This window comes from Selaginella moellendorffii, unplaced genomic scaffold (assembly GCF_000143415.4).
Source record: "Selaginella moellendorffii unplaced genomic scaffold, v1.0 SELMOscaffold_6, whole genome shotgun sequence".
NCBI classification, from domain to species: domain Eukaryota; kingdom Viridiplantae; phylum Streptophyta; class Lycopodiopsida; order Selaginellales; family Selaginellaceae; genus Selaginella; species Selaginella moellendorffii.
In genome coordinates, this window is record NW_003314267.1 from 1,492,266 (window position 1) to 1,507,848 (window position 15,583).

Below are 15,583 nucleotides of genomic sequence, written 5' to 3' on the forward strand. Positions count from 1 at the left end.
GCTTTTTAGTCCTCGTGTCTGAATATTCACAACGATCTATAATCAAAATGGCGTGAGGCCTCACGTGACCTTACCTTGTGCAGGTTGTGAGCTCGGCCCAACATGGGTATCTTCAACAGTAGCTGTTAACGCCGTTTCAGCATTTGGGGGTGGCCACGCTCCTGCATAGAGAGCTTGTGAGATAACATTTAAACTTAAAGTGTGTACTCACTAGGTTCGCAGAGAAGATACTGTTTTTCTTTGGCAACTGTAATTATATGCTCCATTGAAGTCACCTCTTCAATGGAGTTTGTCACCGCAACACACGGGACACCCTTGAGTAGTGCGGCTCGAAAGAATAGTCCGCCGCAGTTGTACTCGACAACGCATTTGCCCTTGGAGTCGAAAGCAGGTGACCCACCCGCTATTGCGTTGAAGACCCAGCTGAGCATTTCCCATGCTGCACCTAGAGCTTTCTTTGGATTCGAAAGCTCCATAGCCGTCTTCAGTTCCTCAGGCACGGGTAAATTGACCTCCCTCAGATCAATTCGATTGGCCTTGTCGAACGAAGCTGGGAAGTCACTACAGTCCCACTCTGCTGCAGGACCAATAACAAGGGCGAGTGTGAAGATGCGGACATTCGTCAGTATCTTCTTCTTAGCCATTATCCCATGGATCTCCCGCATCTCCTTGCCTTTCAACCGAGCCTTCACCTCGTTCAAGGCCTTCCAGAACTTGTGATAGGATTCGGAGTCGTAAATCATATAGTGGACTGAAGATTCTACCTCCGCAAGTCCCACCATTAAGTCAATGATGGAGCTGACTTCGTCTGCATGAGTGATCTCCTCGTTTGTGAAGTCCATCACACAAAAGATGTTCTTGACCTGCTCATCTCCGCGGGAAACGATGCTCCTCCACCTTTGATCCTCATCCGAATTCAAGTATACCCGGTAAGGTTCTCGATAGGCCTCTGCTGCGGGGTCGAGCTGTTTCTGAAGCCGGCGGTCGACATCAATCTTAATGAAATTTGGATACTGATCCAACTTCTCAGCTTTACTTTTCATGGCATCCCACAGCAGATCGATGAACTTGGGGGCCCCCTTCACGTACTCGTCGATGTCTTCATTTGACAACTCCAGCGCTTCCATCATCTCTTGCGTGGTGTCGATGCTCACCCTCTCCACGGCCACTTGCTCGAAGATCCAATCCTTCAATAGCGCACGAGCTCTCAGAGTCGTGCACAAGTCCTCGTATGTCACAATATGGCCGGGAGTCATTTTGGTCTTGTTGAAGACTACCTCACCACGTAGAAGAGCATTAGCCACTGTCAAAAGGTCGTCGTCGTCTAGAGACCGCGAGAAACGCAAGGCGTTGAGCTTCAAATCATTGGGCTTCCGGCCGTCCTCCACACCCATTGAGTTTGGCAACTCCCCATCATGGTACCTCCTCAGCACATCTACCCATTTGTCAAAAACAACTTTTGTCGCGAGTAGAATGTTATGGATGCTGAGTGTGTCATTGACCCCCAGTGTTTTCGAGAGAAGACTCGAGAATTCCTGCAATGGAAATGGCGTGAGGCCACATGCTATGCCACATGCAACGAGGCTTACCTGCCAGGCGCTAGTTGCTAGTGCACGTCCTTGTCCTGGTTTTTGTGGCTTCTTCAGTTGAACCCAGAGCTTCCGTGTTCGTGCCAATGTCTCGTGCAGACCCGATTTGTAGCACGTTTCTTGCTTGACATTCTGCGCGTGGGAGATGTATATGATAGATCGGAGGGGCGAGTTGCCTTTTATCAGGCGGACAACTCTTGTCTTGAAGACTTTCTTCACCTCCTCGCCCACCATAATATCCACAACTATCTCTTGCATCGCCAAGCTAGAATGCTGCCCGGAGACGGCATAGAACCGGATATTCTGATCGTCCAACACCTTGTATTTGCTTTGGATGTCAATACGGCTCACGTCGATTGTATATACTTTGTTGGAATAGTAACAAGTACTATTATCTGCGACGATTTTTGCTGCCTCTTCTTGCTCTTTCTGCTCTTTGCGGCTCTTCTTTTTGGTGGGTGTAGTGTTCGAACCCGAGGCAATGGCATCACTGAGTAGCTTCTTTTTTGGAGCAGGAGAGTCGGACGTCGGCTTGAGCTTGACCACCCTTTTCTGCTTCGAGGTAGTTTCCAGATCGACCCCCTTCCCCTTTGCTTCGCGAACTGGAGTCACTCTCAACGGCTCAATGTTGGAATATAGTTTTTGAACATCGCCGTAGGTGAGGTCCGTGGATTCCATATGATCTTCATAGACCCGCAGCGTCTTTGAAATTGTGGGCCTCCTGGACAACCTCTCCCTAGCTCCCTCTAGGAATTCCTCATAGCCGCTGCCCCCCTCCGGGAAGCCGCTAGGATGTGCAAGGTGGATCTTGAAGGCAGACGCTGTCTCTACCACAAGTGCCAGTCCATATTCTTGCATGGAACTGCATGGAGTGTCTGTCACTTGGATGAGGATCCCCATGCATTCTTTTCTCCCACCATCTGTGTTGTACAGCCTCAGATCCTCGCCTTCCATCCCGAAAGTCCAACTGGTGAGCTCCTCCCCCTTCTCTGCATCCACATTGACAGTGGCTGGAAGAAGAACGCAATTCCTCGCCTGTTCAGAAATGCACAACAATTAGAGCTGACAGATGAAAAGCTAGTAGCTGGAAATAACGTGAGGCCACACGCCATTCACCACTGCATCAAATGTCTTGAGGCTGCATCCTAAGATGGCGTGAGGCTACACGCCATCTGTAACCGGACTGCACTCGAGAGCCCAATCGGTGCATGCCAATGTTGCTACTGAATGGCATGTGGCCTCATGCCATTTTCTACTTGGCCTAAAAGACTTACCATTTGAAGCCGAATGGAGGCGTGACAACCGGACTCGCTGGCGAATGTGCACTGTGTGTGTAGCGGATCATAGCAGCAAGGCTACTCTGCCACTTACAGTTGGAGAGTGGCACTGAAATCTCCCGGGACGCCAAGTGGGCTGCGTGTGGGTGGCGGAGTGGGCGGCGGAGTTGGCGGCGAAGTTACAAACTGGGTGTGTCTTGAAGTGGACGCCGATGCACACGAGCGCGATGCGAGCGCGAGTGTGATGCAAGCGCGAGTGGATGCCGATGCACATGAGAAACCTGTAGAGAAGTGGGAGCGCGAGTGGGAGCGCGATGCGAGCGCAAGTGTGCGAGCGCGAGTACGAAGCAAAATGCAAAACCTAACCTCACACGCGCGAAATGTCACGACGGTTGGTAATCCCGCCACGTCATCATTCCTCGGACTTGGGCGCCACCATTAATTTCTGGATCGCCGCGCGCATGCGTGAAATCCAAGAGAAATCCGCAACGTCATCATTCCTCGGACTGCATGCACGCGAAATCCAAAAGAAAGATCATGATTGGGATATCATTTAATACCCTCGCTATATTTATACCATGCATGATTGGATATTCCAAAGCATCTTGTATTTCCAAAAATGCCAGATGTTCAGCTAAATAAATTGTCAGAGGATTTGATGTGACGTTCAAGCGTGTGGGCTCATGCAATTTTGATCCCAAAAAATGCACCAAAAAATGCTCGGCGTCATCTGGCGTTATCTCTTGAATGGCGTGGGGCCGCATGCCATTTTCAGGAGCACATAGGAGTATATTCCTAGAATATTCTAACACGCGCGAAATTGTTTTGAATTTCCTGGAGATCCAACCGTTAGATCGCAACTAGATTTTACAGAATGGTATACAATGTCCTTCTTGATGACCCTGCAAAGAAGCATCTCAATCGGACACCACATGAGACCACACGAGCCTTACAATGTTTCAGGGGCATTTGCCATAGATCCGACCGTTATTTTGCTCCAAGATTCTACAGTGTGGTGTGCATTGACCTTTCCATCGACACTGCAAAGGGACATCACAATCAGATGCGGGATCACAAGAAACCAACTTCACTAACTCTGGTTTCACCAAGATCTACGTAAGGAGTTATGAAATGAAAGGACCCTCTCTATTGAAATGTGTTTATGGTCCTAGGGGCATTGTGACATATCAAAGGATTTTGCATCAAGTTCTGTATTTGCATGTTTATCAAGCTACTGAATTGCTAAACCCTAAACCCTAAACCCTAACCCTAAACATGTGGCAAATGCTGGGTGAAGAAAGATGCCCTTTCTGGGCAAATGCTGTAAGAGGCAGATTCCGAGCAGATGTATCTCAGATCAGCGAAAGGGACAAACGAAAGCTAGCTATAAACATGACGGGATGCAAATAGATTACTAGGCTGGTCCTACGAAAATCAAAAACCATAATTGAAAACATTGAAAATGCAAAAAGAAAGGTTTATAATATTTTTGAATTTTAAGCAACCAAATGAATGTAAGTAGGGCATGTGTTTGTAAGTTTAAAAATGCCTCAACCACTTAAATTCCCAAGTAAATAAAGTTGTTTCTATTTTTGGTACAGGTAAACTTTATAGCGTGTGGGCTCATGCAATTTTGAACCCAAAAATGCACCAAAAAATGCTCGACTAGCATTATTCTTTGAATGGCGTGTGGCCTTATATTGCCATAAATGGACGTACACACACAGCATAATTATTCCTTTACACGGTGAATAATCTTGGCGCAGATCGCTGACATGGCATGGCAAAGTTCGAATCACTGACATGGCACAGCTGGATCGAGGCAAGGACATGATGTGACAAAGTTCAACCTCCGACAGCAAAGTCTAGAAGCTACTCAGTTTGAAATTTGTCAGAGGAATCATAAGATCTGGTTTGTTAGAGGATTTGATGTGACGTTCAAGCGTGTGTTATTTTTGAATTCTCGAACTCATTCCTAGGTCTATCATTTTTGTGCGCCGTGTTCTTGGTTCCGCTAAGCGCAGTGAGCGCTACTTGTGTAAGCGGCGTTGTGAGCTGTGGTTTATGCGTCTACAAGCGGTTGCGGCATTGCGAGCGCCATTGCGAGCGGCAGTTTATGCGAGTGGCAGTTTGTGCGAGCGGCGCTACGAGCAGTTGCGGTGTTGTGAGCGGCACTGTCTTTGGTGTGGCTACCACTTCCTCTTGATATTCGGCACTTGTGCTTCCTGGTATGTTCACCATGGAATGGCTTAGGACCACATTTAGAAATGGCATGAGGCCACATGCCATCTTGGGCCCTTGCAATTTCATGGCTAGCATATTGTCATGTATGTTTTTACTTGCCTGCAGCTGTGTGTATATCAAGATGGCATGAGGCCTCATGCCAATTTTGTGAATGCGAAATTTCACGTGGGTGTCAATAGCATGTTTGAATAATGGCATGTGGCCTCATGCTATTTGGTATGTTATGATTTAGGCCATTCTCCAATCATTTTTTGTATGGTCTTAACTTCTTTTCTGCACTTTCAGAATGGCCTTCAGGGTTGGGGAAAAGGTTTACATTTTGAATGGTGGGAAGAGAGTTGCAAAAGGGACCCTTGTGTTTATGGATCGGAACTTTGTTATACAATGTCAAAGGCTTGGGGAAGGCAATGCTGCTGTATCAGTAGAGACTGTCTTCAATGGGAATGTGGTCGCTATTGAACGAGGAGAGATGGTCGTCGGGGTAAATGTTGTTGTTGCCTTGAAAAATCTGCAGAAGAAAATAGATGTTGGGGACAGCGCAAGTGCGACGCATGTTCCCTCCGTGGATCTTAAGAACCGTGCTACATGGATTCAGGCAAAGGTGTTTCTAAACAACCCCGAGGGGGAGGTGGTAGCTGAGGGCTTAGCCACAGTTGTCGATCCAAGAGATGCGGTTGCTAATCAAGAATTGGGCTGGGATGATATTGGAGTTGCGATTTTAGAGGTTGTTGACACAGAAGAAAACAGTCTGACTATTGGAAGCATTGTGCGGTGGAAATTGAGGCATTTAGTGTTTGAGAATGTGAAGGATTCACAATCAAACACCACTACAACTGATGACAGAACATCTCTTCATGGGAAAAGAAAGTACACCTTCCTACAGCGCAGCCAAAGGGATCTGAGCAACGAACCGAAAAGGCAAAAAATGGCGATGGAGGTTCGAATGGTCTCGACAGTTGCTTGTTGCAAGAGGAGGTGCTGTCAACATGCTGATTGGGATGCTATTGAAGAGGAGAGAGCAAGATACAAGACATTGTCCTGGAAGGCAGCTCGCAATTTTGTGTATGAGGCATTACGGTCATCTGTTGATGCTTCAGAACATCAGGTGGGGGGCATGGTCTTCCAGAGGGGTTTGGTCTGCATGAAGGCATGGAGAATCATTTATGGAGTCCCTCGAAGCACATTCTACAGAATCAAAACTGAGTTCGAGGAACAAAGGGTTCAACAGGCAGTCCATGGGAACGACGGTACGCACAAAACCAGGGGTCATGTTGTATATGGAGAGGCAATCTTCAAGAGGTTTGTCGAGACATGTAGCGAGCAGCAACCACATAAAACCCGCCTCTTGGAAGATGGAACACGAGACACCCAACGAGTTCTCCCTTCCATGTATACCAAGGGGGCCATATTGGAAGATGTGAATCGGGAACTCTAGAGTAATAGCTACAGGAAGCTGAGCCAATCTAGATTTAGTAGATTGTGGAGCAACAGGTTCAGGGATGTGAGTATAGGAAAGTACTCCAGCTTTTCAAAGTGTGACGAGTGCACTGCTATCAAAATGGCTTTGTCGAAGAATTCTTATAACCCCGGGGGCATCCCCCACACTTGGCGGTGCACCCAAGCTAGCCCTTACGGCCAAGGGTTCATAGCAACTGAGATTAGGTGTCCCCATCTCACTCACCATGACCTTGGTGCCACTTGCACCAAAGCGTTCAAGTTAGATATGCTGAGCTTTTACACTAAGCAATCTAACCGTGCATCACGACTCCGAGGCATCCCTCGCTTGGCGGTGTGCCCAAACCAGTCTCCCCACTGAGAGTCCATGACCACCGAAATATGAGTGTCCTCATATTCCAAACCATCACCACGCCCTAGTGATTTGGGACTCGAACCCAAGCACTAGAGGGTCGGGACTCGAACCCAACCTCCGTATATGCATCTACGGACGGCATCACACTAGATGCCTGGCGTGACTCCCCACGCCGGTGCACCAACCTATTTTTAAAGCGCGCTACAGATCACAGCTTAGGAACCTAGTTCCTCCACACTGCCAAGTCCTCTCACTTGACATGTCTATGATCATGCTTGGACTCCTCCATGCTCGGCCCCCTGGCCCACCCTTTTTGAAGATATCACCTTCAACTAGGGTCTTTGTTCCCCCGACGTGCCAATCTCACTTGGCAAGTCCTCCGACCATTGTAACATGGTTCCTGCATAAGCGTGAAAGTCCTTGACCATCGACTTTCATTCAAAGCCCTCTCTTTGAACACTCGGGAACTACTTCCCTAACCTTGATAACCTTGCCTCATGGCAAGCTTCAAGACCACGCTTCTGCTGCGCCACTCTGATTTCGCGCGTTCCATGAACCATTTACACTTGGCCTTTCTAGGTACTACGCTACCTAGAATCGTCTTTGGGAACCTTGAAGGAACTCTGTCCCTCAGCTTGCTAAGGCCTACCCTTTCGCAAGCTTTATAGTTGCCATATAGTCTAACATGGACAATTCCATATTTTAGACTCTCCATGGCATCACGGTTGCTAGCAACAACATCCTCGAGCACCCTCTTGATTCTCCACTCCCAACTTTCATAACCACTGTTGGATATGCCCTTTGATTTCTATGGTTTAGTTCCATCTCAACACTACTTGCCTTTGGCTTCACACCTTTCCTTCGGTCATTCTCCTCCAGACCAGGAGGATAGCTTTGCACTTTCTATCATGCCTTAGCAAGTATTCTTAGGGATGAACATACCCAATAGCCCAGGGAGTGGTTCCTCAATCCGGGTATGCTCAGCTTATAATCCCACACACTGGGGTTACATTGTTGCTTATGGGCCTTTACATGCCCATCACTAGCTTTGCCAAAATTCCATTTTTGGCTTTGTCTAACTTGGGTAGACAGTCCTCTCCTGTCTCCGCAACCTTGGACATTTGGATAGCACCTTCTATCCATCATTCACTAGGGACTTAGTCCCTTGGGCTTTATCCATTGCCCTCGCGACATCAAACACCACCTTCTGGTGTTCTAGAGTGTTCGGGTGTCCCAATGATGGCTTTCTTGACAATGAGTATTTCCTTTTATGACATTGACTTACTATATCGTAACATAAGCAACTTATCCCCCGTAAGGGTATATCCGACTTCCCTATACTAGAAGTCTTGGGTAGCTACCTTCTACCCGTTTAACCAGTTATTTTGCACCTCTTGCTTAGTTGCCTCATAGTTGTCAAGTCCTACAACTCATTGCTTGGTGCTTTCACACCTCCATCACTATCTGGGTCACCACACTCCAACTGCATGCTCTACAGCTTAGGCTATGCCATTCCCATTTCCATTGGGATTCCTTTGGCAAGGGGTTCTCATGAACCCACCAACATAGCCTCAAGGTATCACACCTTGGCACATTTGGTGTCTCCACACCATCGGCTCCACGAGCCTACCTCTATGACATTTCCCTTTGTGTCTAAGTCTTTGCCAAGACCAACACCGCTCTTTCTCATGCCAACTATCTGTTAGCACTGCCCCATAGAGGTCACACACAACTTTATGTCAAAGTTGTTTTCTTCTGGGAACACCTTTCCCATAACTTTAGCATGGCACATTTTGCCATCGATGAGATACTCTCTGTTCTCATCCTTGGATCTTATGATCCCCCCCCATCCTTTGTGGGGTACAACACACCTCAGTCCAAATGCTTCCATCAGTCCTTTTAGGACCATCCGTTGACTCTACTTGAGTCATCCAGCAGTTTTGGACTTCGTTAATCCGCAGACCCGTAAGGTCCTATTTGTGAGGCACTAGCTCACTGGAATACACTTCTTGCATTCCTGTCCTACTCAAAAGGACTATTTTCACAAGTGTTGCTCCGACACTTGATTTTGTTCTCTGGGGGCAATTTTTGCCCCTTAAGACTACTTGTCCATGTGATGAGAATACCACTCATCTCTAAGTACACCCCCCAACTCCTTGGGTTGTTCCAGCATTTATTAAAGGTAGCCCCGGCTACCATTTCAAGGACTTGAGTCCTTTTCCGTATTTGACCTTCCACGGTCATTACCTTTGGTCTCACATTCATGAGCACCAACCTCAACTATATGAGGATAATCTTGTGACTCCTTTATTGTTTTGGAGTCTCTATCTTTCCCGTGATCCCAACTTTAGTTGTTTACCACAACAACCTTAGCCAATTTGCTGAGACAAATGCTCATCCGGATCACATCCTCAACTCAATGAGGAAAACCTTGCACTGTTCCCAAGATCCCAAAGTCGTTCCATTATTGGCCCTTTTCTATCCACCACCTCGTCTACAAGTTCACACATGAACTGTAATGGAGAGCCATGTCTTCCCGACTTGCTACTCCTCAAGGATAGGCCCACTCCTCGGACTTTCCGATGCCAACACTAGTGGTGATATACTTGAGCACCAATAAAAGTTGGACTAAGGAACAGCTCCGATACCAAATTGTAAGCGACTAAATTTTCCATTTTACTTTAGTCACTTAACCACACCTCTGACCACTTTGAGGAGTCTCATTCACAACCTCCATCAATCCAATTCAGGACTTGGGACTTGCTAGCCCCAAGAATGGCATCCATGCCACTCAACACTTGCACCTGGTCCAAGTGCTCCACGTGTCCGGTCCCAAGACCGACACCCAAAGGTACCATTGACATCTCGGCCCGTTACGCTAAGGCCATGCCCATTCACCTTTGCTGCACTAGTGGTCCAATACCACTTGCATCACCATCCCGTCTCTCCAAGACTGGGCCATCTGTCCATGAGTGGTCATCCTAGATCCACTCCTTAGCATCCTTAGGATGCCCACAGACCTAGGGAATCACCTTCCCCAAAGTCCCTTTGTCAGTTCCTACCAAGTCCCTTTCTGCCCCTGGCCGTGTTTGCCAACACTGCCACTGGATCGAGGCCCACAGGCCCGACCACTAAGTCCCATGGTCCTCTGGGACTTCCTCACCACACGACTATGTCCTTGGTCACTACCCCAGAGGACTGCTCCTCTTCCTTTCCACAGTCTAGGCCTTTGGGGCAACATTTCGGAACACCGTGGCCTTACGCGAGCCACCTGGGTACTCTCCCCGCCTTTCGCCTTTAGGTGCTCTAGCCATGGGCTTAGAGCGAGGTTCCGTTGAGCCACGTCTGGTATCCAAGTAGGTAGTGCCACCCACACTTGGATTGGGAGCATCGGCCAGTCGATCTCCCGGGGGAACTAGAGCCGGCTCTTGAACACTTCACCAAGCTACCCCGCTTGTCGGTCCGTATTCACTCTAGTCTTGGACTTCCCAGTGGTCAATTCATCACCCAACACTGGGTCTGGCCTTCCTGGGCCAAACTGGCCTTTCCTGGCCAAACTGGCTCCACTGCAGTCCTCCCCCTTACTATACTTTTGGAGCTCACCAAACCCCCCAGGGTCTGGGAGACGAACGCTTTGGGCTTTCACCCTCTCAGGCTCCGAACTCGGACTCGGACTCGGACTCGGACTCGGACTCGGACTCGGATTCGGACTCGGACTCGGGCTCGGTCACGGCCTCGGCCTCGGTCTCGGTCTCGGTCCCGATCTCGGTCTCGGTCTCGGTCTCGGTCTCGGTCCCGGTCTCGGTCTCGACTTCGGACTCCATCTCGGACTCCATCTCGGACTCCATCTCGGGTCCATCTCGGGTCCATCTTGGGCTCCATCTCGGACTCCATCTCGGACTCCATTTCGGGTCCATCTCGGGTCCACCTCGGACTCCATCTCGGACTCCATCTCGGACTCCATCTCGGGTCCATCTCGGACTCCACTTCAGACTCCAACTCGGGTCCATCTCGGGTCCACCTCGGACTCCACTTCGGACTCCATCTCGGGTCCATCTCAGGTCCACCTCGGACTCCACTTCGGACTCCATCTCGGACTCCATCTCGGGTCCATCTCGGACTCCACTTCGGACTTCAACTCGGGTCCATCTCGGACTCCACTTTGGACTCCAACTCGGGTCCATCTTGGACTCCACTTAAGACTCTAACTCGAGTCCATCTCGGACTCCACTTCGGACTCCAACTCGGGTCCATCTCGGGTCCACCTCGGACTCCGCTTCGGACTCCATCTCGGGTCCATCTCGGGTCCACCTCGGACTCCACTTCGGACTCCATCTCGGACTCTCCCACGTGTCATGTGTTGGTCCTTTTGGGTCCCTTTTTGGAGCCTCGCTTTTTGCTCGCTTCGTGCTCGTTCCTCGAGCACTTCTTTGGGAGTTCCACTCCCGCTCTTGACTTTTCAAGTCGGAGCTTTTGGTCCAAACGTGTTACGCTCGTTTGGCTCTCGCTTCAGCCACTACCATGTGGCACCCTTTCCGGCTCCACTTTGGGGCCTAGGGATTTTGTGTCTCATAGAAAAGGGTTATAGCATTCACTTGCTATGACTTGTCGGTTGATCCGTTAGCATTTGGAGTAGATTGTTGGATAGAGAAAATGTGTAGTTGAGGCATTGACATTGCTGGCACTTGTGTTAGTGGAAGTGGCATTGTTATTTCGAGTGATGAGGAAGTTTTCCTTGGACCTTGATTTTCTATGTCATTTTTTTTGTTAGTGTTTTGGCTTCACATTGGATCTTGAAGGTGATTGAAGAAGAGTGTTAGTGCAATGTGGATATATGAAGATGTGGTCTTTGTGATCAAGCCTTGGATGTTCATTTTGCATTTTGCGGATGTCAGTGTTGGATATCGATTAGATGGGTAAAGATGTTCGATGCTTAAGCATGCTATTGGGTCATAAGAATCTGTGTTGAGGTGAGCCTATGTGAAGTTGTTGGTAGGAGGAAGTTGGTTGAGTCTTGAAAGTTTGCATTCCTGGACTGAAAGTCATTCTTTCTCTAGGATGGAAAATTTTCCACAAATTTTCTTAGACTTTTCCAAAGGCTGATCTGTTGGTCACTTTGCTCGAAAACCATTCCGTTTTTGTAAGCCAGTACAAACTATTGAAGGGGTTGGAGTTGGCTTCGGTTGGCTTAAACCTTAATAAGTAGTTTGTATGATGCGACCCGAAAGGGATGCTAACTTTTGGGGCTAAGGCAATTGAGTTGGATAGAGTCTGGAGTTGGTGTAGAAAAGTGGCTGTTGCGCTTTTCTAAGAAGGGTGACCCTTGTGCCTTTCTTTTGTAGCATTATGCTCGGTGGTAGGTTGCACCTTGCATTTCACTAAGACTCTATGAGAGTAGTGACCTCTCATTGATCTTGACTTAGTCTTGGTAGCCCTGCGCCTTAGCTAAGGATGGTGATGTCTAATTTAGTTGTTTGAGGTTGAGATGTTAGTACCCGTACTATAGCTTTGTCTATGAGGAGGTTGTGTACCGATATGAGTCCATCTTATAGTCTTCACCTTAGTTTCGACTGAGTGTTGATCACATAGCTAGCCTCTTCAAGGCATGCTCAGAGCTATTGACTAAATGCATTAGTGAGCTTATTGCGGTTGAGTTGGATTCGAGTGGTCATTTAATTTGTGCTTGTCTATAAACTTTTATCTCGTACCTGAGGTATCACGTTCATGTTGGACAAGTATATAACTTGATGACAAGAGTTAGTGTTCGGGTCTTGTGAAGGCAAGTTGAAGGGTGATTGTTAGTTGCTTTGCGACTAGTGATTACTTGTAGACTTTGTCAAAAAAAAAAGACTATTGATACTTGCTTTGCTCGATGATGATTTAGAAATGATGGGCTTGCTTTACCGGATGGTGTTGCGGAGGATCGTGTCGTTAGACTTACATGAGTTTTCCATGTTGGCATGTCGACTCTACCTCTGTTGATATCATTTGGTTACATTTAGTCCGTAGTGTTAGATTTTATTGAGTCTTGGACGTGGTGAATCACTCCTTGATGAAGTGTTATCTATAACTGAGTTTTGTTGGAGGATTGGTCTCGGTCACTGACTAAAGTATCTTCGACTTTGGTTAGCTTGGTTGCTAGAGAGTTTTGAGTGGTGAATCACTCGTGCTTTCTTCTAGCTTTGTTTTGGTGTTGATGGCATTGAAGTGATGCTTTGTCATTGACATTGTTGATATTGAGATCTGAGTGAAATGAGATATCCTTCTAAGGATTGATATTGAGTTTCATTAGTCTTGATGAATATAGTGTTGATGATTTGGCTATAGCTTTGTGTTGTTGGCATTCGTGCATTTGCTAGTTAGCAACTGTGTTGACGTTCAAACGAACTGAGTGGCAAGTTGAGTTAGTTGTGTTCTAGATGAGATTATTTAGTAGAGGGTTGAGCTTTAGCTTTTCCTTGAAAAGTGATTTAGTCGTGGACTATGCTAACTCTACGAGAAGAAGAGTTAGTGATCGATATTAGAATGTTGAGTCCTTGCTGGATTTGAGTTCGGGATATAGCGATCATTAATTATTCTTTTTGGGCTTATTATGAAGTGAGTTATGTTTTGTTATAGATGGATTCATGGAGGATCGTTTGATGATCACTTGTTGAGCATAGCTTCGTTATACTTAGCTTTTGGATTGATGCAAATATGCTCTTCATTAGCTTTGGCATTATGAAGTTTGGCTTATGGATGTGTTGAGGAAGATATTGTGAGTTGCATCACGATTTCTTCTTTCACATTGAAGTTAGCTTTTATGAGACTTGTGATCATTATTAGGCAAGACTTGGCTATAGGCTTCTTCGAGCTTTGGTTCTTTGAGTTTTATGCTCATTGTTCCATTTGTTAGAAGTTGTTGGGGAAGGCATTTTGGCTCATTCGCTTCGATGTTGAAGTTGGCATTTGCATCTAGCAATCATTGGTGATGATTGACTATCATCTAAGTAGTTAATTATCCTTATCAAAGGTTTTGCTTGATTATTGTTGGTATAGAATGATTTGCCGTTCTTCAGGATGGTAGATTCTTTCTTTGATGATGGTTATGCATCTCTCTTTTGATGGGAGGATTAATGATCTTTCATGATGGTTCGTTGTTCTCTTTGATGGCTTATGGCTTTTCGCAATACCACATATTCTTTGTGGATTGCTCTGGATTGGTCTCTTGGGTTTGAAATATCAGTAGGATGTTGCTACCACTTGCTTAGGCAACTTGAGTTCCTTGGTATTATTGACCAGGATCTATTCAGATTGGCGAGTGTGATATTTGGCATGAATGAGTGTTTGTTGGTCTTACCCCATTCATTCTGTTCTGTTAATTATTGCTCAAGTTCATTCTGATAGATTGGAATGTTATTATCTTTAGGTGATACATTCGCGAGCATTTTGCTTGCCAGTCAATGATACTCTGTGTTCTTTGAGTTATCTTTCGTAAGTTGTTTGGCATTCTGTCTACCATCTTCGATAGTTAAGTTTCATCATTGAGTTTCCTTGATGATATACTTGCTATTGAATTTTGTTGGATGGTCATTCCTATGTTTACCAATTATAATGATCTTGGTGGTTCCTATACTGTAATACTCATTTATCGGATGATAACTTACTTGGAATAATCTCTAAAATATCATTGTCTATGACTTTGATATAGTCCATATATTAATCTTTGAGTTTGGGTCAGTATAGGCAGACTGGCTTTGGCACTTCATGTGCATGATGAAATCTCTAGTCATAGGGTAGCTACTGTCGATTGCTCACATAACCCGCCTCTCTGTCGATGTTCCTTATTCCGTTGAAAGGGCATGACCGTGTAAACAACTCTAATTGCCTGTTTATAGTAGTCTATCTAAACCTTACCGACGGGTTTGGTTTCTTTGCTTAGGAGGGTTGGGGCCTCTGGCTTCTCTCTCTATGTTCCTGCGGGCAGGGGTATATCACACTTTTGTAAGCTGGGTGACTCCCAGAGCAGCAAGGGTGGCTGACTCTGTTGGTCATTTCCTTGTCGGCGACGGCCGGAAGGTGTCTGAGCTGGTAGCGCATCCGCATTAGACAAAGAGGTTGCCTCCTAACTCATTTAAGTTGGTGCATTTCTCACATAGTGTGAGTACCGTGAACTTTTTTTGGAGTTGTTTCCTTGGCGGTATTCTAGACTCGAGTATGCATCGACGAGGACGTCGATCTTCCCCAAGGGGGGGAGAGTGTCGCGAATGTGACTTTAGGTATCGAAAGTTACCTATCGGATAGTCCTTTCGGATATTCTTTCTTACTGCCACCATGGCAGGAAGTCGGTATTGCTGGGCTCGTTATCAGTCTCCACCTAAGCTAGTTGAGAAACTGGTCATCACATGTGCACTTAGACCGGAAGGGCACTAAGGAAGGAAATCCTAAGTTGTCATTTAGTTAAGCAGACTTGACACGGTGATGAGAAACTCATGATGTTGGCTTGCACTTGCTAGTGTTGGGAACCCCCGCGATATTGAGCTTGGTCCCTCAATATCGCTAGATGATAGCTTACCGTGTCTGCCAAACACCCTCGCTATCATGCCCTTTGTGTTAGTTTCATTTCGGTCCCAAATGCTATTTATGGAAAGTGTTTAGATTTGCTCATTTGGCATATCTACGGA